Source organism: Etheostoma spectabile, chromosome 12 (genome assembly GCF_008692095.1).
Source record: "Etheostoma spectabile isolate EspeVRDwgs_2016 chromosome 12, UIUC_Espe_1.0, whole genome shotgun sequence".
Taxonomy (NCBI): domain Eukaryota; kingdom Metazoa; phylum Chordata; class Actinopteri; order Perciformes; family Percidae; genus Etheostoma; species Etheostoma spectabile.
In genome coordinates, this window is record NC_045744.1 from 23,921,859 (window position 1) to 23,945,696 (window position 23,838).

Sequence of the window (23,838 nt, forward strand, 5' to 3'; positions counted from 1 at the left end):
GTGTGAAGGTTTACATATTAAGTGTTGGCTGAGTGCTTTTGCTCTGTAAAAAAAAAGTCCATGAGCTGCGGGGTAGTCGGAATAAATTGCTGTTTCATTTTTGGAGCTTTTAAACTTGATAGGGCTTCAAGTGTATTTGGTTTCCGTTGGCCACTTCTGCATGCTGGCCTGACAGGAATGAGGAAGTTGGATGTTTCTCTGTCACGTCAACGGAAGCATGACACAGGTTTATTAAAGGACGCTGATTTTGGTGTTGTGTATGCTGAAGTGAACTCACAGTGCAGCAGAGGGTTTACGGCACACGTGTCAAACTTAAGGCCCGCGGGCCAAATCTGGCCCCTTGCAAATTTTGATCTGGCCCCCATAGTAATTAAGGTTCACAATACATTTTGGCCCACCTAGTTTTTGTAACATTCTTTTGGCGCTTTTTCCTGTTTTTGGTATTTTCTTCAACATCTTTGTCGGCCAAACTGTTAAATGAAAAGACTATATGAGACGTGCAATAATACAGTCAAAGATGTTTAACTTTTTCAATGACCTAAAAGCAATAAACTCTACATGTCTGGCCCTTGATGTGATTCTCATTTTCCAGTGTGGCCCTTATGGAAGTTGAGTTGGACACCCCAGATTTACAGGAAAGATGGAGGCGTTGTGATGGTCATCGGAAATTTTCCTTTCCCAACAACGAGAACTCTGATGTTGTGTTCTCTGTTTTTTGAGGATTTTTTTAAGTCCAACCCCTATGTATCTTTAAATATGACCACATTTTACACAATTACCTGCATTTGTAGAGAGTTTTGCTATCCACTTTGTCTTGTCTTGTATGTGTTATCCTAGATCACTGGGACACTGTGTCCAAAAAGACTTGTAAGACCACAAAGAATTTATCACCCCTATATTGAGGTGCCAGCAGTCTCATGGTATACATTCTGTGGTGGCTGTATCTGTTGATTTGTTTTCTGCCCCCTGGTGGCCAAAAACAGACTCATGCATCTTTGAAGCCGCTCACTGATTTTTATTTATCGCCCTCACTTCCTTAACTCTTCTCACAGTTTAGGTTTTCAAGCATCAATACAAAGCTGGAAATACGTTTGTGGATTCGGGGGCACTCTAACAAAATCTGAGAATGTACCTTTTAAATAATTCAGTATGTGCTTGACCCGGGGTACAATGTGTCTCACAGTCAGTGTTTCTGCAGAAGAAGTCCATTCAAATAAAAGTAAAAGTGTCGGCCAGCCCCTCCTCGTGTCCCTGCCCGTTCCAGTCCCACCGGTGGGTTGACGGCAGTGCGAGTTGTCCTCGTCCTCGGCAGCTCTTTCACCATGAACGCCACCTGTCACATCGCACCTCGTATTCCAGGAAATTACAGCTCAAACCGAAAGCGACAACGTTATCTGATATGTAACCCGGCGGGGCGGTAATGTACTCGGCAATCTCAGCTCGCTCTCTGCTGAGTCCCAAATCCACTCACTCAGTCACTCATTCGTCCTTGTGGATTTGAAAATCATTTGGCAAAGGGTCGATAAAGGGACAGTCTTTCTTCCAACCGAGCTGTCCTCTTATCTGTGGCAGAGACAGATCGCATCCTAAAAGCAGAGCAGACAGTGAAAACATCTCAATAGTTATGAGATTCCAGTAGCCAAACACTTTAATTTCAGACTCAGTCCCCTGTTATTGCAGAGTAATTGTTGTGAAAGAGGAACAGATTATGGAGCATTGTTAAGTTTTGTCAGCTATGTCAACAACTGTGCTTGCAAAACACGAACATTTTTCCTGAGATATCACTCGGGGCTTGATTAAATAGTAACTCTTGGCTTTGAATGAAAGTACTTTTGTCTTTCTCGCCAGCTTTGGGGCTTGTTTACCGTGTGAATGCACACATCAGGTACAGAGCGGTAAATCCTATACAGTTATGTGGTTTTCCTCTCTCATGATTTCACAAGTTTTCACTTAGGTGGATTTCTGATATTGTATGCAAGAATCGATTATTAACTGCTGGAATTTCCTCATGCAAATCTGCTGTGTAAATTATAGATCAGCGTGAGCCTCTGCAGTCATATCTGCTGCCTCCTTTGGGGGGGTGTTTATCAGCGAGATGGGCAGCCATCTTGTTTCAGCCCAAAAATGCAACTGAGCACAAACCTGTACAGCAACGACAATGTGGTACATAGCAGTGTTGGTGATGAACACGGATTACATGTATGTCCAGAACTCTTAATAAGTAGGGTAAAGTGATCGGAAGTGACAATAATAATGATCTGCCAAATGCAAGTGTCACTATTTTCTTAAATACTTAATTTAAGTAAGTAAGTAAAAAGTAAAAGTTTATTTATATAGCACCTTTCACAGGTATAGGGCCACAAAGTGCTTCACAACAAAAACATTAATATCATAAAATACACACAATAAAAGCATAGACAGTACATGATCATATCCACCCACAAATAGCTAATTGAAAGCCTGAACAAATAAATGTGTCTTTAGTCTGCATTTGAAGGCATCAACAAAATCAGAGGAGTGCATAGACGGTGGAAGGTCATTCCACAACCTAGGGGCAACAGCTTGAAAAGATCGGTCACCACTAGTACGGTAGCGAGTGCGTGGAACCGTCAGCAGGTTCTGATCCACAGACCTCAGAGCACGCACAGGGGTATAACGCGGAATCAGGTCACTAATATAGTTTACTTCTTTTGTTCTTCGTATTGTTGTTTTCAAATTTAGCATACTCTTTTGGTTCCAATCGGAGGACACAGGTGCGTTCAAAGACATGTTCAGCTCGTGGACCAACTCGTAGAGTTGGCAAAAATGGACAAACACGTTTCTATTCAGCAGTCACGATGAAGATGTTTGAGCTCCACAGCTTTCAGAAACTATCAGCGTCTCCCAGCATCCTCTCTGTCTTCGCTCGCCGATTCTCGACAACGTTGCTGGCGCTGCTCGGTACGTGAATCTTAAACAGTCCAGAGACTGTTTCAGAGAGTCTGAAAATAATGAGATGGTACAATAGTTTAGACCCATAGGTGCTCGGCCTCCTCGCGCTTGTGTTGCAGTCCCAGTTCTGTCAGCTCCCATCATCAGAGAAAATTACAAGAATATCTCTCACCGGGATTTTTCCATCCTCAAGTACGAGACATGATCAAGGGCTTGTCTGAAACACTCAGCAATATGTATGTGTGTGTGTGTGTGTGTGTGTGTGTGTGTGTGTGTGTGCAGCATTAGACTGTGAGGAGGTGGGTAGTTTGCTGCATGGTAACAGAAAGGGGCTGACCGTCGGTTTTTATTCTATTATTCTATAATTTTTTTTTAATTGTGTTCAATATGTGAATATACCTGATACCAGGAGTTTAGTTATGTCTAATTCAAGTTATATTTAATTTGTATGCATGTATTGTTTAGAATATTTTTAAAGATTAAAATTAAATTAGGTTTAATGAATTGATCCAATTATCTAGAATATTTCTGATGGATCTGTCAATATTTAACTTTTACTGAGGCCTTATAGGCAGAATAAAAATTCATTCTGATTTTAATAATGTTCGTATTTTCATAGATTATTGAAACTATTTGAGATGTAAATCTAAGATTAGGATTAAGACATGCAGGGGAAATTACATTTTTTTCACTCTGTTATTGGCTATTACACACATTAAACTTCAGCTCATAACAAGCTTGGCGTTGTTTATATGTCTAGATGTCTTCTTTTTGCTATACATGCTCAGCTATGACACAGTAGATATCAGAAAGAACGATTAGAGAGCGTCTAGACTCTGAGTCCAGCCTGCTTATGTGCTGCTGGATGATGTGTGTCTTGGTTCCCCCCTCCCCACCCATTTTCGGGGTTATCTGGAGTTTAGAGTAGACTTTGTCCTCTCTCTCTCTCTCTCTCTCCCTGTCTCTCTCTCTCTTAATGTTGTGGCCGGGGACAGCGGATGCCCGCCACGTCCAATCTCTCTCCACCAGCGTCTGGCCGCTGGCTGTGGACAGGGGTCATTCAGACGCGACGCTGAGAGGGCCAGTTTTGGCGAGCCAGCCAGACACACAGTTAGACAAACGAGGCCGGGCTGGATGTCTGAGTCTGCACTGGATATGTGTTTGTTGTTGCGTCTTTAGATCTAAGCCTGAAGCCCTTTTTTTATACCGCTGTGTCTGTGTATTTGAAGCTGAGTCCACTGTCTTCGGTCTGAGCTGTGGTGGAATGCAGGCAGGAGACTGTAAAACTAAAGTTACTTCTGGTGACCTGTCACCCGTCCAGGAGAGACAGTTTGGCAGCAGAGGAAGTTCCTCTCTTGTCTGCACTCTAAAGTAAAGGGTTGCTTCCTTGCAATAAAAATGTGATATATGTGGGCATGCTCTTTTTGTTCTTCGTTTTCTTGTGACTAAACCACTGAAAGGTAAAACAGTTAAATGATTCAAGATTTCAACAGTAAATCAGTTTTTTTTCATCATTTCCTATCTTGATAATCATCTTTCAACCTTGTAGGGGTCCACTCCCCCATGCTGGGAAAAATGTGAATATTTTCTAGTGTCTTCACTCGTCTGTGACAGTAAACTGGGTATATTTGACAACAAGACATGTGCGCCATGTGTTGCTATTTTGGTGCATTGTTAAAATTTAGGTGGTATATGTGGGCACACCAAGACAAATTCATATTAACTGCACTGTTGATTAGTTGTTAAATGGCTTATAAACTTAAAATTTAACTTAAACTTGAACTCAAACTTAAATCGTGCTCTCCTTGCCCTTCCCACTCCACACCGAAACAGTGACAGAAAGTTGAAACTAAAGAAAACTCACTGATGAAGAGTAACATGAGACTGCCCCCCCCCCCCATCCCCAACCCCACCCCCCTTCCTTAAATGTTTAAACAAAGGAATCAATGTTTAAGTGTTATGGTTTGTTTCCTTTGTTTGAGTATCGTGTACTTTTGTTGGTATCTGTACCGGCTACTGGATTTTTGGCATCACTACATCCCTAGTAGGAACTAAAGGACTGATATCCTGGAAGAATGAAGTGCAGAATGCAGAGAGATTGTTACATGTTTGGTCTGCGTGGGCAGCAGCACTTAAGATAAGACCTGTTTTTTTTTTGTGAACTCCCTTTCTGCAGGTCTGAGGGAATCATGCTCTCCCTTCCTGTGTCTGATTTATGGAGCGATATTAAAGCTGATCCACCAGTGGCGGTGCTTTATGTTTTCCCGTGCTCTGGGATCTAGCTGGTAAAGCGGATCATAAACATCCCAGAAAAGTCCCCCGAAAGCAGTCGGGAGTTATTACCTCCGTCTCAGGGCTTAAAGCCTCGAAAAGTGTCCTTGTGTCCTCAGTGCTGATTGGACGGGCGATTTACAAGACTTCAAATATATCTCAAAGACACACCACACTTTGTATCTGTAAAGCATAACTATAATAAACTGACCACCTGTCTGACAGAGACACATGGCTAAAAACAGCAAGAGCATTGTCAATAGCAAATATGAACTTGCTTATCAGCAACTTTTAAAGAGATCATATTCTGCTCATTTTCAGGTTCATAGATGTGTTTTGAGTTTGTAGAATAGGTTTCCATGGTTTCACTTTCAAAAAACACCATATTGTTGTTGTACTGCACGTTGCTGCAGGTCCTGTTTTCACCCTGTTTGTTTGGGTCTCTGTTTTATCTCCAGAGTGAGACATCTCACTTCTACACTATCTTTGTTGGGAGCTGCACATGCTCAGTAGCTCGGTAAGATCCCATCAGCTGATAACTAGAAGAAACTAGAAAATATTCACAGCTTTAGACAAGATGTTAATTGTATTAGATAATGAATCTCAGGCAAGTCTTCATACATTTTGTCATTTACTTTAATAAGACAAAAAACATTTGATTCCTGAAACGTAAGAAGCTAAGGATAACTGATGATAGTTATGTAAAATATGAGCAGAATTTGCAATGGATGAAGCTAAAACCTGCAAAACAACTGATCTCGTAGGTCTGTTATCCCCACTGCCCATCAGAGTTGTTCATTCCATTCCCAGAAATTCCTCCGAATCGTCACTTGGCTCGGCTCTGTTCTGAGAAAGGCACACAGCCCTGCAGAGATATTGATTGATGTTGGACCATGTCTGGCTCCGGGTGGAGGCCGGGGGGGGGGCCTCAGGGATCCACGCAGACAGATGGAAAGGAGGATGGTGTGGGATGCTGGGATAGCAGAGCTGCTAGTGGTGGGCTTAAAGCCGCAGTGCTATTGATTGACACAAGAGATAGAGCCCAGCTGAAAGCAAAACAAAAGAGAAAAGTAGCATATTATTCTCTGAAACAATCCCTGGGTGGCTTTGGTGGCCCAACGGATCCGTATGTGGTATGAGCAGATTATATCTACCTCTATAGTGATTGAAGCACTTTCACTGGAAAGTCACAGAGCTTCAGTGAAAAAGCAGATGCGCAGTAATTACACGTATCCCCCTACTCCTCTATCTTAGCCCATCACAGGGAAATAAATCTACCTCTCTGTCTGGCTCCTGGTTTTCTCATTTGTTAAAACGGCTTTGGTTATTTCAAGGTTACAGTAATATTGGCAGGTTCCTCCTCTCTGTGGGTAGTTCAGGACCAGTAGCGTATTTTATGTTTCCTTCACTGGAGAAAAAACAGCTTTGCACACTTGAGTCATTCCTTTCACCATAAAGTCAGCAACGAAATCTTCATCATGACAAATGTTTGTCTGAATTTACAACTAGGAGCTCAACGGTGACCGGCCACTTTCTGAAAACAGGCTCCGGTTCCGATTTTCCTCGTTCAGTTGCTCCATTGAAGAGCCATTAAATGCTTATAAAGAGAGTTTTAAGCCATTTGATTTGACTAAAAAAAAAACTATTTAAAAACTGAAGAAAGTCTTCTCCATGACATCGCAAATAAAAAATGTTTTTCTTAAACCAACAGTGATTTTGTACAGACTAGTGGCTTCAACAGGGGCAAAAACATTTCACATTTAGACATAAATCAAAACCGTTACGGAGAAAATAAATGGGATTTTTTCCTTTCAATACTTCACTATTGAGCTCTATAATGTCATCAAGTACAGCCCACCTGTGCTTTGTAATGCAAGTACAAATAGGAAATGTAGTTAACAATTGCATGGCAGTTCTTCTGGTGCGTATCATGTAGCATCTCAATGCAGACTGCAATCAGGAAATCCAAAGAATGGAAATGCAGAAGTCATAAAAAGGGGAAGGAGATGTTATTGTGGTGCAATCGCTGTAAGCTGGTCTTGTAACAGTGTCAGATTAATGAAAGATGCAGATGTGATTAGGCCTTTTGGGAAAGCAGGCTGAACACAAACACCACAAATCTCTAACCAATCAGGAGCTGTTCCGACATCCATAAACTCTTACCTATCTCATAGCTGCACCCTGCATTTTCTCAGTCATAGTTCCATGCACCATGATATGAGATTTCCATTTTTGATGTACTTATTATGGTATAGTGTCCATGAAGGTTTATCTCAAAGGATACAATGCAAGGAAAGAGTCAAATCACAATCATTAGATTTGAGTTTTAGTTTTTATTGTTCTGTAATATTGAATAGGAAATTACGCAACATATACTGCATATACGAGTTGTATAGACAGGTGAAAGATAGAAAGAAATCAGCTTGTCTTGATAAATCCTTAAATCTGATTTGTGAAACGATAGCTATCACTTGCTAACAACACAATCGGAACAGTAAGAAAGTGGACATTAATCTTCAAAAATGCAAAAAGACATGTGACATTTAGCATGCTCGTGTAACAATATGTGACACATTACTCATGTGATAAATTAACAATGTGATATCAAATCAACAATGTGATATCAAATTAACAACGCTACATGCTAAACCTTTTAACATCCAAGTTTCTAATCAGCATTAGTATACAGCATACATAATGTATATATGTGTCTTTTTTTAAAGATCATTTTTGTGCATTTTAGGCCTTTATTTTATAGGATAAGACATGACACTGCTTAGATATGAAAGGGGAGAGAGAAGGGAAAAACATGCAGCAAAGGGCCACAGGTCGGAGTCGGACTTGCGGCTGCTGCGGCGAGGGGTAAACCTCTTGGGCATGTGCTCTACCAGGTGAGCTACCCAGGCTCCCAGTATATATTCATTAAGCGCATGCAGCTAATGTTTATCAGGTAATGGTGAGAAAAAACGGCTAGGGCAAACACAGCTAGGTCTGGGTTAAAAAAACAAATCAATCTCCGTTTGAATAATCCAACATCGATTTGTGAAATCCTGAAATCGATGAAGCTAGAATGAAGGTATTAGTGTCAATTTTGGCGAGGAAAAACAGAATTCTACGTCAGCTTCCTTTAGAGATATCTAGTTATTAATATGGCCATTTTTTTTACAATGAAATATCTGTTAATTCCTTTCTGTGTGTAATGTTGCTTCACTTCTCTGTCTGGAGTTCTGTTAAATTTCTCTACAGGCGATCGACACCCGCACTGGGGACAGGTTCAGGACTTTAAGGTTTGCCATTGTTCTCTGTTTGCTTAAAAGCCGACAGAAAAAGGGAAGGTATTCAAAGAAACAAAGCTGCCGTACATAGTCTATAACATGTAAACACAGCTGGGAACACAAAGTCCTTAGTCCTCCTCTTAACACAGTCCACAGTACAATGTCCTTTGGCTTATTCCAATCAGTTTTTATTGTTATACTGTCTATTAATTGAATTAATACACGCTAGAGCTGCGAAAATACATTAAATATTTGACAACTTGTGAAATTATTCGCCAACTATTTTGATAATCGAGCCACTGGTTTGAGTCATTAACTATAAAAAATTATATCTTCGAATTCGGTGATTCCAGTGAATTTTTGTGTGTGTATCTTCACTCCTCTGAGACAGTTAACTTTGAGTTGTGGACATAACAAGACATTTGAGGACGTCATCTTGGCTTTGGGAAACACTGATCCACATTTTTTTGAGACCGAACAACTAATCCAGTCTTCAAGAAAGTAATCGACAGATTGATCGACATTGAAAACAATCGTTAGTTGAAGCCCAAATACACATTTATCGGTGTTTTAAGCCCCACAACGTCTTCTTCCAGGCAGCACGACATGGAAGACACTAGGATAAGGCAGTGATTAGGGTTAGGGGAATGGAAGTCAACGGTTGCAGCGTTGCCTGAAGGAGACGTTGGGGGTTTAAACCCCATTGAGCCTAATGCACACAAGGTAAAAATAGAACATAAAATTCGGTGAAGCGCATTCAAATTGATTCATCAATTACCCCGGCCATAAAGATCTATATCCATAACATCCGCAGGTTATCTGTGAGGTGTTTTGTCTGTTCCGGATGCCCAGTTTGCATAATGACCCCACCAAAACAGTGCACACCATTTTGAAATTGAACGTGCCCCAGGTTTACACAGGTGGTCAGGTCAAAGGTGAACAAGCAATCCAAGTATATGACAGGTGATTCACAGTTTTTCCCCCAGTCTTGAGTCAAAAATGTCAAACAAAAAAAACACCCAGCTTGCCAGGCGGGTGGGCCGTCTCATTGAAATGCAGCCGAGAAAAGATGAGACAAGGTGACGATTCCTTTGAAAGTTTGCACACCGAGTACTTGACAGCTCTTGAAGTCTCCTGTCTTAACAGCGTGTCTATGTGAGGCTGGTCGGCGGTGGCGGCGGTGACGGTGGCGGTGGTGTGTGTTGGGAGGAAGGAATATTGGCAGGAGCCTGTGATGGAGTGGGAGATAGAGCCGGCTGTCACAACAGTTTGGGAAGAGTCCCTTTGACGTGACAGAGAGGACTTATACATCCACTCTGTGTCGTCTCCGACCCCACTCAGGGTCCATTTTGATTTGTGGTCCATGATGTGCACTTTGTTGCAGCTTATCTTACATGTACAGTGTGCAATCCTGCTCAAAATGGCTGCCGTGTGGACTGATCAGAGAGGATGGCAGACGCTGCTGTAAGACAATCAGCAAAGAATCACCAGGCAACAGCTTTCCGAATGGAAACATAAAAGACTTGCGACAGCGTGAACGCGTAGGAGAATAAATAAAAACAAGTTAAAGTCACATTTTATTAGCACTGTATCACCCGGCTCAGCTAAGAATGATGAGATTGAAAATTAGCGTGGTCATTCATATTCAAGGCATCCTAACACACAACCAAACAGCTTCATTAGAAAGCCCATTTTGTCGGACAAACTGAGGAGAAAATGGACTTCACTTTAAACTGAATGTTTTATGGAGATAAATGAGTTTAGTCGATATTCCGCGACACACTGCAGCAACCAATTTACATCCTCATGCCCTCGTAGCTGCTCTATTACACTCTGACACGATAACGAAACGCTGCAGTTAGTCTGGGAGATGTTTTCTCTAAGCGCTACTGATTTATAATGGCCTGAATGCAATTGGCCCAACAAGCTTCCTGATAGCGTGATTGAACAAGGCTCGGTCCGTCTTTAAGCCTAGGGCCTAATATCCATGGGTATTTTTCAGTGGTGGAAGAAGTATTCCAATCCTTTACTTGAGTATAAGTACCAATACCACGCTGTGAAAAAATAGTCTATTAAAAGTAAAAGTCCTGCATTGAAAATGTTACTTAAGTAGAAGTATCAAAATATCATCAGCAAAATTTACTTAAATGATTAAAAGTAAAAGTACTCAATACAGAAATGCATTTTAGAAATTGGAAAGGGTCCAAACAGTTGTGTGTTTAATGGTCTAATCATTTCAGCTGGACTTGTAGACCTACACATTGTTGGGTGGTTTAATTTATAATAACAGTATTTTATAAACTGCATGTGTTTTGGATGCAAAAAATTGTAAAGTAACTAGTAACTAAAACTGTCATAATGTAGTGGAGTAAAAAGTACAATATTTCTCTCTAAAATGTAGTGGAGTAGAAGTAGAAATTGGCATGAAAATAACAGACTCAAGTAAAGTACAAGTACCTCAACATTTGAACTTAAGTACCCTACTTGAGTAAAAATGTTTACTACTTATATTTTGTATTTGATAGTTACATTCCACCACTGGTACTTTCAAAGCTGTTGAGAAATGTAAAGTTCTAACAGTCAGTATCATTATTACTCGCCATTAACCGAGATCTCAGACCTGAGATATGGCAGCCAGAGGATACATCATCAACTGAAAGCCTCAGAAATTTAACATTAACACAGCCAAGACAGAACAGCTGATCTCTGACACATACTGTGTTCCTGTAAGACTGACACAATACTGGACATTGTGTGGGCGTAGACTGTTTTCTGTAAAACAGGGCGTGAGCTGACCATGTGCTCTGATAGGAAGTGAGAAGGCTTTGTGCTGCAAGTATGACTTAGACGGTTGACTAGAGCTGACTTGATTTACAGAAAGTGTTTAGACATCAAACAGCTTACCAGAAACACAATAAATCCTCTTAGAGATTATGTAGAAATGTAGCTCTCAAGTCATGTTCCAGGTGGTTGAAAAACAAATAATTGTAAAGAATTATCGTATATTGCATAAGACAAACTATTGTACATTCAAATCAAGACTTGGGTGAGTCAGAACTGCATTTACAACTGAGTACAGATGCTCCAAAACACATAATGCATCCCAGTATGTAAGCAAAAAGGTTTTGTTTATTTGTAACATGTAACCATACCAAACCAGATTTGACCCAACAGGTTTATTTTGAGTGGTAGCCTAGAAATCTAGACACACCCTAGTGGCAGCAAATGGAATCTGCAGCCAGGGTCAGTCTAGCAACTCTCTCAAGTTGGCTTGCGAGCTGGAAAAACCAAATTCTGGTCAGGCCAATCACATCGTGTATAGAGTCGGTGGGCGGGGCTTGACATAAGGACGGCAGAGTTGCGGGAGGGAATTTCCTGCTACTTGAAAACAAAGAAGATCGTCTTTCGAATCGGCTTTGGTTGCGAGTCTGAAAGACTTGGAGTTAAGCTCGGAAGTCATTCTTAAAAAAGGAAGATGTGTTCGGAGGGTTACCGACTGGAGACTAGCTCGTAGCTCTGGTTGGTTGGAGTGTCGTCCTATTGCGTGCAGAGGGAATTTGAAAGACAACCGTTTATCCCGCCCCTCGGATTGAGGCCTGCCAATGTTTAGTTCCCAGACCCAACATCTGGATGTGGGTCTGGCTTGTCAGGCTATGCAAGTGGTAACACTAACAAGATCTCTGCAAAGATGTGATTGGTCAACACATGCTTACTCCCAGTGTGTCTAAAGCCAAAGGTTTGTCAGGGGACTTTTGGTGTTTAAAGTCTTCTTTACGCAGAGGGCTTTCTACTAATTTCAGTGTTATCCCATCCGTGGCGATATTTGACACTTTGGGAATCCCATGGGTTCCATTTTTCGACACGCTAGGTCGGGACTGATTTGGCGTCATTTTGCAGGGTAGACCACTTAGTTAAGGTTAGGGAAAGATTGTTGGTGGGTTAGGATGGATTGGGATTGGCTTTATTGAGTGATTGAGCGGCTTCCATATCAAACTCTGTAGCATTTCACTATTATGGAGAAAAATAATGACAACACTGCTTCCAAGTTGTCTGTGTGTCTAATTCAGGCACATACTTACGTATTCATTCTTCTATAATTAAATGCATTTTCATTGCTTTCTCAAGTGTTCAAGTGCAGTCCTTCACTCGGCTGAAAGCGACTGTTTATATGAATATTTTAGGAAAAAAAAGAACACAGTCATTGATATGCTGCTGCCACAGTAGCCACAAATTTGCATACCTATGTACTGATTGCTATGCATTATTCTTTTGCCGTTTTCTTTTTTCATGCTCGACACGTTAGCTAAAAAAGGAGGCTTTAGTACATAATGAGATTGCAGCAAATTAAGTCCAGTGTTGTCCATATGCATGGCACACAAACAGGATCCTCTACTGAACAATAAGCATTGAACAATGACTTTCATTTCTTCAAAACTGTTGTGTAATGTTCGCAGCAATCGAGTTTCAGCTCCTGTTTCGTTCTCCTTTGAAACCAAGAGACAATATTAATAAATTGGAATTATAAATAATTTGCTCTGGCAGATTCAGTGCTATGAAAACACTGGGGTGTTTTGGCCACACTTTGCAGCTCTCCTAATTGAGAGGATTCAGAGCGCCTTTGACAGATTGAGTGGACTGCGGCGCATTGCACAATTTAGCAGACAGAGGGGCACGTTGCCAGACTGAAGACATTCCGAGGGTTGGCAGCATCCAGAGCTGCACTCAGAGCAAAAAGGAGCAGGCACGGCTTCAATTAGCACTGTCTACACACTGCTTCAATAGTCACTGATATGTAATTGAGATACAGTGTGGGCGTTGAATTGCGGGTTTTCTTAGGGCCGATGCGGTTCATGGTGAAGTCAGTTGGGAGTACATTACTTACACATTTTCTCCATATTAATTTCTCTTGAAAAATGCTTTGTTAAAGCTGCAGAGAGCAATAATGGATACATTGTGTAACATGAAAAGTGCTGTTTGTAATGACAAATCTACAGGGAATCATCAGCCGACTGCAATCCCCCATTTTCCACAGCTTTGTAGCATCTTCCAGCTCATTATTTTAGTTATATAACCCACAACCTTACTGTATGGTTCAGTCTCTTTTCTCACCAACCTTTACACCAGCAGCAGACAGTTGTTTTCAGCAAAAAACGCTCAAATAAAACCCCTGTACTAAACCTGTCCAGCATCAAACCGCAGAAAAAACAAATGTGCAATTAGCTAGGTTAACATAGTGGCCATTTAGCAGCTAGAGGGACAGATATTTTTCTAAGGAGTTGGTGGAGACCAAACCAGAGATAAAACTAGAGTAAATATTGGAATCAATATGTAACAACTCCAGATGAATGCTAATGTTGCTCCCCATATAATTTCCATAGGGTGATATGTGACGTGAGATCGTCCTCCCTAAAAAAACAATCCCATAGGTTGTTTGTAGAAGCAGCTTATTTCAACCCATATTTATTTTTTTTGTGGCGGGAGGAGGACGTAATATAAAGAGCGACAAAGTCTGCGTATTGAGAAGGTTGGGGTGGATGGATGGGACAAAAAAACACAGGACTTTCACCCGGGAAACTGGAATTTTGTGTCCCATGTGAAACCAAAAGTCAACAATGACCTATTTTAACTTAACATAACCCCTAAATGCCACCAGGCGTGTCTGAGATGCGATTCGCCTGCAGTAGCCGCCATTCAAGACGATACTTGTTATTCCACCAGCTGCGACGGAGCGCATCCCGCAAGAAGTGGCTCTGCGCTCCGCTAAAGTTATACGGCGGGTCTGGAAGTTCATAGGTGGGGTTTATGTGACACGCAGGACACAAACGGGACAGGTACCCCTATTTCCTGGGTGAAAGACCCATCCACCACCCGAACCAACCTCCATTTGTGGCATTTTGGACTTGCATACTACTCGCTACCAGGCTGCTGCTCTGCCTGCTGTGTCCCAAACAGACTATACCAAGCATCCGTATTTTACAAATTGGGATTGAGGATGTGGCCGAGGCTGCCATACAGAGTTGCCATGGCGCAGCATCGGGAGCAATTCGGGGTTCAGTGTCTTGCCCAAGGACATTGACATGGAACTGCAGGGGTAGGGATCGAACCACCAACCTTCCCATTGATAGTCGACCCCTCTAGCATCTGAGCCCCATGTCAGTTGTTATAATGCTTTAGTGGTGCATACTCCTTACCTTGCACGGCAGCTGCATTCTCACGATATCCCAAGATATCCCACACAGCAGATATTTGATGCTCTTGTCAGTTTTCAATACTCTGTGCTTTGGACACATTTCAGTTTGGGCCAAAATCAAATTAAAGTTATGTCCTTTGACTCATACAAGTATGTTTAACCAGCGGATATACTTCCTTTTTTTCGACTTCCGTCTTCTCATGAAACATGAGGTCACGCTGTATTTGTTATATTTAGTTTGGGTCCTTCTGAGTCACAAACATCCGGTTCTGCTTTATTAAATCAGGAAGTGATGAAATATGTAAGCTTCTGACCTTATTCCATAAGCAGAAATACTGCTGAGCTCTGCCCACACTGGAAGTAAAACTCTTAACCTTTGGTGTAATGCTGCCTTGCTCAACCCAGCTGTACACGCTGAACCCTCAACCTCTGATGGCCTATTATACACGGCAGGGACCTATGTTCATTGATTATCAGGGCTGGTCAGGGCTCAGAAGCATCCGAGTGTTCCCTGAACACCTCATACAGGAGGAACCTGAGATAACCGACATCTGTGGCTGACGTCCACACAAATTCAACATTTTCATGCAGTATAAACAGCACTTTTGGAGTGTATAAAGCCAGAATAATTTCCTCATGTCAATTGTAAACTGTGTTTATTCCAACCAAGCCAGAGTGGTGATTGTTGGTTCTTTTCATGGTTTTATTTTGTTTCTGTCGACTTTGACTGATGGGTATTTTACGATGACAGAATTGCTGTGTGTTTACATGGTGTCTGGTGGCTTTTGGTTAGGATGTTCCTATGTTTAAAAAAAGGATCTCACTCTGTAACAATGTAAAAACCAATTGCTGACATTAGGAGAAACTCATGAGAAGGTAGAAACAGGAGGGCATACATCAAAAGAGCAACACATCGGTGGTAGAAAGGGTTGAGAACAGGACCGAGAGCGGCTGTGACGAGGCAACATCCTGAGAAATCCTCTGAATAATTACTTGTCATGGGCCAAACAAGCACTTCTGTGGATGTAAATTAAAGGTGCACCATTGCCTAGTTAGTTAAATTGTAGCTTGTCGGGCGTCCTCTGGCTCCCCTAGTGAGAGGGTTCGCCCCGTGTTGGCTGAGTCCTGCAGCGGTCCGGGTTTGAGTCCGACCTGTGGCCCTTTGCTGCATGTCATCCCCCCCTCTACTTCCCCCTTTCAAGTCTAGGAAAAAAACCTCATAGAACAACAGATTCTCTAATGCTGTTCACAGATTCGTTTTTCCTCACTTTAAATAATAATAATCTATAGTTATGATGGTGTTTTGTGGCAGAGAAATGATCGGTTTCATGAGGACATGCTCCACTTTGTATTTCCAGAGAGACGTATTTTCCCAGAGGACGGGAGTCCTCTGGGGACTTTGCTGCTGTTTATTTAATAGAAAGAAGTTGGGAACATGCAATAAGTTTAACGATAATAAAGTTGTAAATAAATGCTTAACCCTTGTGTTGTCTTCCCGTTACCATGAACTTCCAGGTAGAAATTGAAAATTAACCTTTTTTTTGTGCTTTTTCAATGTTTTTGTTGCTTTTTCTGATTAATTTGTCACTTTTTCCAGCTTTTGGCACTTTTTTTAAAAACCTGAGTTGGTTTAATAACAGGTTTTACACTTGTTGGTGGAATTCGTGGTCAACAAACCTCATTCATATCAAATTATACATATGTTTTTAGTTAAAAAGGCAGAAATTATGAATTATTTTGACCAATAGTTAAGATCAGAGGATGTTGAGTGGATCTCAGATGGGTAGATGTCAACGTTTACTCCAGATACTGTTTTGAAACCATTAAAAAAATAGAATTAAAATGCTATAAGATTAAATAAAACACCCAAAAAATCAATAAAAGTAATCATTAATATGTCACCTGAAGAACGTATGGAATCATTCATGTTATTTTTGGGCAATTTGGTTGAAATAAATCTAATAATTCTGATATAAAAACACGTTGAAACGGGTCAATTTGACCTGAGGACAACACAAGGGTTAAGTGCTTTTTTATGAGCTGCTCTTCTGATGTGGAGACAAGTTAGTAAAACACTGTGCTTCCTGTTGTTAGAATCAACTTAGAATGAAGTATCAACATATGTCAGAAGGACATTTATGCGTTTATTTATGGCTTTGTTATCTTATAACTCCTCCAGACTCAACCAGTGCTCATTTGAGTTGTTTCAACTTCACATTCAGAGGAGTCAACGGGTTTCTAGACTTTCAAATCTGTCACATCACGGCTCATCAAGTTCACGACAACCCGGACGGGAAAGAAACACGAGAGTTATGGAAATCCATTGGCTCGCGTCCAGAGTAAACGGTGGAAATGAACCAAACAACGAGGCGTGAAGCAAGCTGAGACGCCAAACTCCACAAACACAACGCACAGTTACAGTTTCTCAGCATTGTTTCTAGTTTCATTGGATGATTTAATTAGTGTTGAACTTTTTCCACCGCTGGTCATCAGGTCTTGGTATTGTCATTTTTTATTTCAAAACTCTTTTTATTAGCATTTTTTAAATCAGAAGAGGTGAAAGTGCTTGAAATGCAACAATGTTGTAACTTTGCGTGGGAATAGATAGATAGATAGATAGATAGATAGATAGATAGATAGATAGATAGATAGATAGATAGATAGATAGATAGATAGATAGATTTTAGGCATCCAGTAGCAAGACAACCATAACACAACAAACATACATGCTCAAGACCTACTCATGCACAAATGGAGAGATGACAGAGTTAGTGGGCTGCCAGACCAGGTGGGGGGGGGGGTTCTGGCATCTCTCCAGCTTCTTGTCCACACATCAAGTCATAGAGGATAAGATAGTCAACTGTGTGACTCCATGTGTTTGACATACTGTAAATCTTTTCCTGCTTTTTCCACAAGATCGGAACCTGAGATGCTTCACCATAACATCTAAAGCTGCAGGTCTTATACAGAGTTTTCCCTGTGACCTGTGACCTGGGTCTTCTCTTTGGAAAACTCTCTGATTAGAAAGTGAAGCGTTGGCTAAGGCTCGGCCACTGAGAATGCCTTAGTAATGATGGACGATAACTAACAAAGCCTTTAATATAGAAGGTTAAGGAAGCTACTTTTGGTTTTGTGTGAAGAGGAAAACCTTTCCACCCCTTCATGGTGACTTGGTTTCTTTTTTTCTTCACATGAAGTCTACACCGGAGTGTTTTATTGTCCAAACTTTACTACTTTGACCGTTTCTTCTGCTTTCTGTAGTGCTGCTGATAGACCGGTCTCATTCTGCAGCCGGATTTCAGAGGGCAATAGGTAAAACCCTTAAATGTCGAAGGTGGTGAAGATTTGTCGAAGCCACGGTCTGACATTTACTGACACGTAAGCAGGATCAGCTTATGGGGCTCTAAAAACCACTTTACAGACAAAAAGAGGATGAGAAGAACAAAAAGGCGGATTCTCAAAAGAGGCTGCAAAGGATCTGTTATCCACTCGTCTATATCGCGATTCGTTTCCGGGATTGCTCTGGTGTCTCCAGGAAGATTCTGCTCCTCAGATCTCTGCAGGGTAAATCCAGACAGCTAGATTGTCCAATCAGAGTAGCCCAGTCCAGTTGGGTTGTAAACCGGAGGGTCGCTGGTTCAAATCCCCATACGGCCCAAAGTTCAGAGTGTGGACTGGTAGCTGGAGAGACGACAGTTCACTTGCTGGCTACGGCTAAGGTGCCCCCCCAGAAAGGCACCGAACCCCCCTCAACCGCTCAGGGCGCCTGTTCAGCAGTCTCATGCCCCCCCACCACACACACACACACTTTTGACATCTCGCCATTAGTGCATGTAAAAGGACCTGAGCATGTGTGTGTATTTTAGGCCTGTGTGTAGCCCCATAGGGGATTAATAATGTGTATTATTATTATAATTTTCTGTTGCACGACTAAAACAACTTTCGGACTTGCGCGTTCCACCATAACAAGTGTCTTCCCGAGGCTATTTTTGCAGCGGCACCGTCAGTGCGGCCAACGCCTAACGCCGCGGGTGGTTTCATTTTCAAAAAACACCATATTTTTGTTGTACTGCACATTGCTGCAGTGTGTTCGGGTCTCTGGTTTATCTCCAGAGTGAGACATCTCTCTAGTTTTATCTCCAGAATGAGACATCTCACTAGTTTTATCTCCAGTGAGACATCTCTCTAGTTTTATCTCCAGAGTGAGACATCTCACTAGTTTTATCTCCAGAGTGAGACATCTCACTAGTTTTATCTCCAGAGTGAGACATCTCTCTAGTTTTATCTCCAGAGTGAGACATCTCACTAGTTTTATCTCCAGAGTGAGACATCTGGCTACTTTTATCTCCAGAGTGAGACATCTCTAGTTTTAGCTCCAGAGTGAGACATCTCACTAGTTTTAGCTCCAGAGTGAGACATCTCTCTTCTATCATATCTTTGTTGGGAGCTGCACATGCTCAGTAGCTCGGTAAGATCCATCAGCTGATAACTCTTTCTCCAGCTTTGGTCAGTCCAAGGCAGGATCAGCTGGGAGACTTCTTCTAGACCAGGGACACTTGTGGAATACCTTTAGAACAGGGACAGGAAGTAGAACAGGGACATGAAGTAGAACAGGGACAGGAAGTAGTTCTTTTGGAGATTATGGTCAACTAGTGGCTGTTGGAGCAGTGTTTTCCATTGAGAACGAGCTAGCATGCTACGGTTAGCTACCTCGTCTCTAGTGACGTAGAAAGCAGGGCTGCCAACTCTCACGCATTGGCCGTGAGACACACGCATTTGACTGGTTTCACACGCTCACACGCCACACCCCCGATTTCTCACGCTAAAGTGTCAACCCGGTCGGTCAAATTTCTGATAGATGAGTTTATCTATAGATTTAGCTGTTGAGCCACTTATGATCGACTAGTTGTGCTTTCAGAGACTGTGAGGGGGTTCAAGAGCGCTCCCTGTCTGTGAAAGTTTCGAATTGTCGCAAACTGAGAACATTTTTTTACGATCCATCCCATTTCCCCGGCTTTAGGTATGAGCTCTGAGTATCACAGACCCGTCCGTCGCTTCGTGACCACTCTCTTTGTAACAGAGGTGAGCAGCGCGGCTGGTAGCGTAGCAACTTCAGTTCATGTTAGTGGACCTGCTCTGCTGTGGACAGTGACGCGTTGCATCCGTGTAGTCCTCCGATAATGCGCAGCGGACAGCCGCCTCTAAACTTTGTCAGAGACCAGAGACCCGAATGGGCCTCTGTGTCCGTCAGACGGTCTGAGTGAGATCCACCATATCAGCGGAGCAAAGACTTGCACAGCTGACTATATTACAACTCTCCAAATCTCGGCCAACAGAGATGGGAGGAGTTATATTTTGAATGTGCACAAAGTTGTAAACATGAGCAGAAATCTGATGAAACACATCTGAGCTATACTATATATATATACTATACTATATAGCCTATACACTATACTATATATACTATACTGCAACGTTGGGCCACTATTGTGCTTCTTAAACCTCGGTGCATCTCTAAATGTAACTGTAAATAATTAATTTGATGTTTTATGAAATGAACAAATAGTCTTTTTTTTCCCAAAAAGTAAATCCAGTAAGTGGGGCCTAGAGGATGAGGGCCAAACATTACTGAACCTTGGCACAAAGGTTAAAGGATAAGAATTTATGTAGATCAGTGGTTCTTATTCTTTAGAATTTCAGTGGTCTTAGTTGATCCCTCAACATTAATTTAACTTTGGGTCCCTTGTCCCTACACCAGGGACCCCTGGACCTGTTCACCACAGACCCAAATCTTCTCAGCTGTTGATAAGATTTGCTACTGTCTCTTCATGTGGTTCATTATGTTTGGCACGTTGTCTGGGTCAGTTCTTATATCATAAGAAGTTAATAATGTATATAATGTAAATGCTGAATGCCGTAAAACCTGTTGATACTACAACAACACAAAGGTTCTTAACCCTACAGTTTTGCACATATCATGTAAGACTTGATTTCTCCATTTTTTTGCAAAAAAACTCTCCAGAAAGTGCCATTTAATGGTTTATTTTTCAATTTTTTTTCCTGGGGGGGCATACCCCCAGACCCCCCTAGGGAGAGCACCACCCCCCCACATATGACAAATCAAAATTTAAACCCTAAAGGATAAAGACCCAAAGAAATTGCTTTGTACGTGGCAAAATATGGGTTGGCCCCCCCAAATCTCACTCCAAGGTTTTGGGAAAAGTTGGCAGCCCTGAGAAAGCCGTGTAGATGATGAACATTTCACCTGGAGACTGAAACCGGATCTCACTCAAAACACCACAGATAGTTTTTTTTCCCAAGTGGGAATGCGTTTAGAAGCACCAGAGACTCAAAATAACACCTCAAATCCCAGAAAATGTGATGTATTTCGTAATATGGGCACTTTAAGAAATGACAATGTTTCTCTCCCATCCCAGACTGGGCCATGCTAGACTAGATGTTCACAAATACTGACGACATTGTAGATAGTACAACACGTGATTTATAAGGTGACAGTAGAAGTGTGCCAGAGGACCAGAAGTGGTGAACAGCACCGCTAACCACCAGCTCAGTCCTGTAAACATGTTGGAGGTGGAGCCGCTACAGAGGCCCGGAAACACAGATCCTATTTATATACTGACCAATGTTTCTCTCTCTCTGCTTTTCTGCCAGTTTGTGCCTCTAAACCATAGCTGGATATTATGACTAGGGATGTTTTTTTGCCTATGTCAACAAAAAAGTCTGTCTGACTTCCTGCTTGAGGATGTTCATCATACTCAAACCAGGAAAATGTGCACGGGACTATTAAGACAAGATAAGATGATAAGATAAGATTTTATTGTCCCAAAAGAACAAGCTGGTGTTTAATACGCATATTAAAGAATCATCTTCATTCCTTTACCCTGACAAAGACAACCACACAAGTCAGAAGCAATCCTTTCTGCTCATCTGCAGCACCATTCATCAAGGCAAATTCCACATTTGTGTAACTTATTGTGGCTCTAAACCCTTTTCTGATCAAAAGGCACTTTAGATGACAGGAAATGATCTAAAGGGCAAATGTGGTGACCTTGTTTTGGGATTGACAACTTACCTGACACCATCTGTACTGCACTGACGTTGCAACAGCCCCCATCTGGTAGACAGGCAGTTTAAAACACCACCACCAAAGATGGTCTGAGCCCGGGGCTTGTGCTAATGAACGAGAGAGGCCGGGAAGAGGAACAAGAATACTATTGGCTTTTTTTTGCAGGAAGAGTCCTTGACTTAAATGGTCATGAGCTGGATCATTTCAGCTGAAAGTCACACACAGCACACAGCAGCGGTGAAATGTACAGTAACAAAGTGCATTTACTCAAGTACTGTACTTAAGTACAAATGCTGAGGTACTCAGGGTTTTTTATGCTACTTCCTACGCTACATTTTCAGAGAGAAACATTGTACTTTTTACTCCACTACATTCCTCTGACAACTTTAGTTACCTTACAAATTAGAAATTTTGAACACAAAACACATGTTTATCAAATATGATGTTTTGTTTTGAATAAAACTAGCCAACAATATAACGGCCAACAAGTCCCGCTGAAATGATTAGACCAGTAAAAAACTGTTTGAATCGTTTGCAGTTTCTAAAATGGAAGGAGTTTTCAACTTTTAAAAGTACATTTTACTAATGATACTCACATATTTCTACTTAAAGGAGAATTCCGGTTGATTTCAACACATAGCTTTGTTGTTTGGAAATGTGTCGTGTTGTCAGTAGAGAAAACAACTAAACCAATCGGTGCTGCCTACACCGTGCTATCCTCCAGCTAGTGTTAGCACCCAACAGGCTTGAACAGGGCAAGTTTTAAACGGGTTTGTAGCCTCTAAACATGTTCAAAATGTCATTACAAGTGCCTACCCTAAAAACATGAAAGTTGTGTTAATCCATAGGTATGGATTAGCACAACTTTCATGCATTTCTTTCACATCTCCAGCAGTCAGATTCACTGTGTTCACTCGGAAGGAATCACTGCACATGGGTAGGCACTTTTAATGACATTTTCAACATGTTTAGAAGCTAAAAACATGTGTATAACTTGCCCTGTTTAAGCCTGTTGGGTGCTAACTCTAGCAGGAGGATAACACGGTGTAGACAGCACCGATTGGTTTCATTTTTCTCTCTGACTGACAGAACTACACATTTCCAAACAACAGAGCTACGTGTTGGAATCAACTGGATTTCTCCTTTAATGTACATTTCTAAGGCAGGACTTCTACTTGTAGGAGAGTATTTTATGCAGTTTTACATTAGTACATTTACTCAATCCTTGTGTTGTCTTCCCATTGACCTGCAACTTTGGGTTTTCCTGGGTTAATATTTCAACATTTTGTTGTTCTTTTTCTCCACTTTTCTCAATATTTTTGTCAATTTTATTCCTATTTTTTGTAATTCTTTAAATTACGTTTTAGTAAAAACATTTTGGAACAATTTCTTTGTCACGTTTTCCAGTGTTTTTGAGGTTTTTTGTCACTTTTTCCCAATTGTTTTGGTCACTTTTTCAGCGTTTAAAAAAAACAGAATGTTTTTGTTGCTTTTTTTCCAGATTTTTTGTAGTTTTGTTTTCAACATCTGTCACTTTTTTCAACATTCTTTTTTTGATATAGAAAGTTTTTGTAAACCGCTCAAATTTGACCCGAGGACAACACAACAGGGTTAAATAAAGGATCGGAGTACTTCTTCCACCAGTGGCATCAAGTCCGTACAAAAGGTATGCACTGGATTTAAATGAGGCCAAAGGTCACCTACAGCTCCATAAATAGCATCACAATAAATGGACTGAAACTCGTCCGGCTCATTCATGCATCCAGTGATGGAGGACTCCCGGCCAGTGGCGTCTAGTACAGCATATTCTACATTTGCATGTTTCCTCATAAGCAAGTGATGAGTCATGGAGGAGCTGGAAGCTGTGGGTTGTCAGCAGGTTTAGTATCAGGACCTATACTCACCCTCCTGCATGGAAAGCTGGACCCCAGGGAATTATTTCTCGACTGTTTCTGGAGATAGTTTTTAGAAACATATGTGCTGAGTGTAATTTTTTAGTCTGGGATTTGACACCTGAGTCGGTGCAGTTGCTATTTCCTTTTTCTACCTTCTGCATGGCTCTACCTGCAGACTATATGCTCCGG

The 23,838-nt window shown here is 41.5% G+C and overlaps 1 protein-coding gene across 3 annotated transcripts in view; it reads left to right on the forward strand.

Annotated features, from left to right (window-relative positions):
- The window catches only part of basp1 (brain abundant, membrane attached signal protein 1), a 54,963-nt gene that overhangs the window by 6,304 nt on the left and 24,821 nt on the right, over positions 1 to 23,838 (forward strand). The window contains exon 1 of one of the 3 annotated variants that reach the window (XM_032531111.1): positions 15,177 to 15,229. The exons of the other annotated variants lie outside the window; for them this stretch is intronic. The gene's annotated coding sequence lies outside the window, so the exon portion shown is untranslated. Of the gene's footprint in view, positions 1 to 15,176; positions 15,230 to 23,838 lie in introns of those variants that run through there. 3 annotated transcript variants of the gene reach the window in all.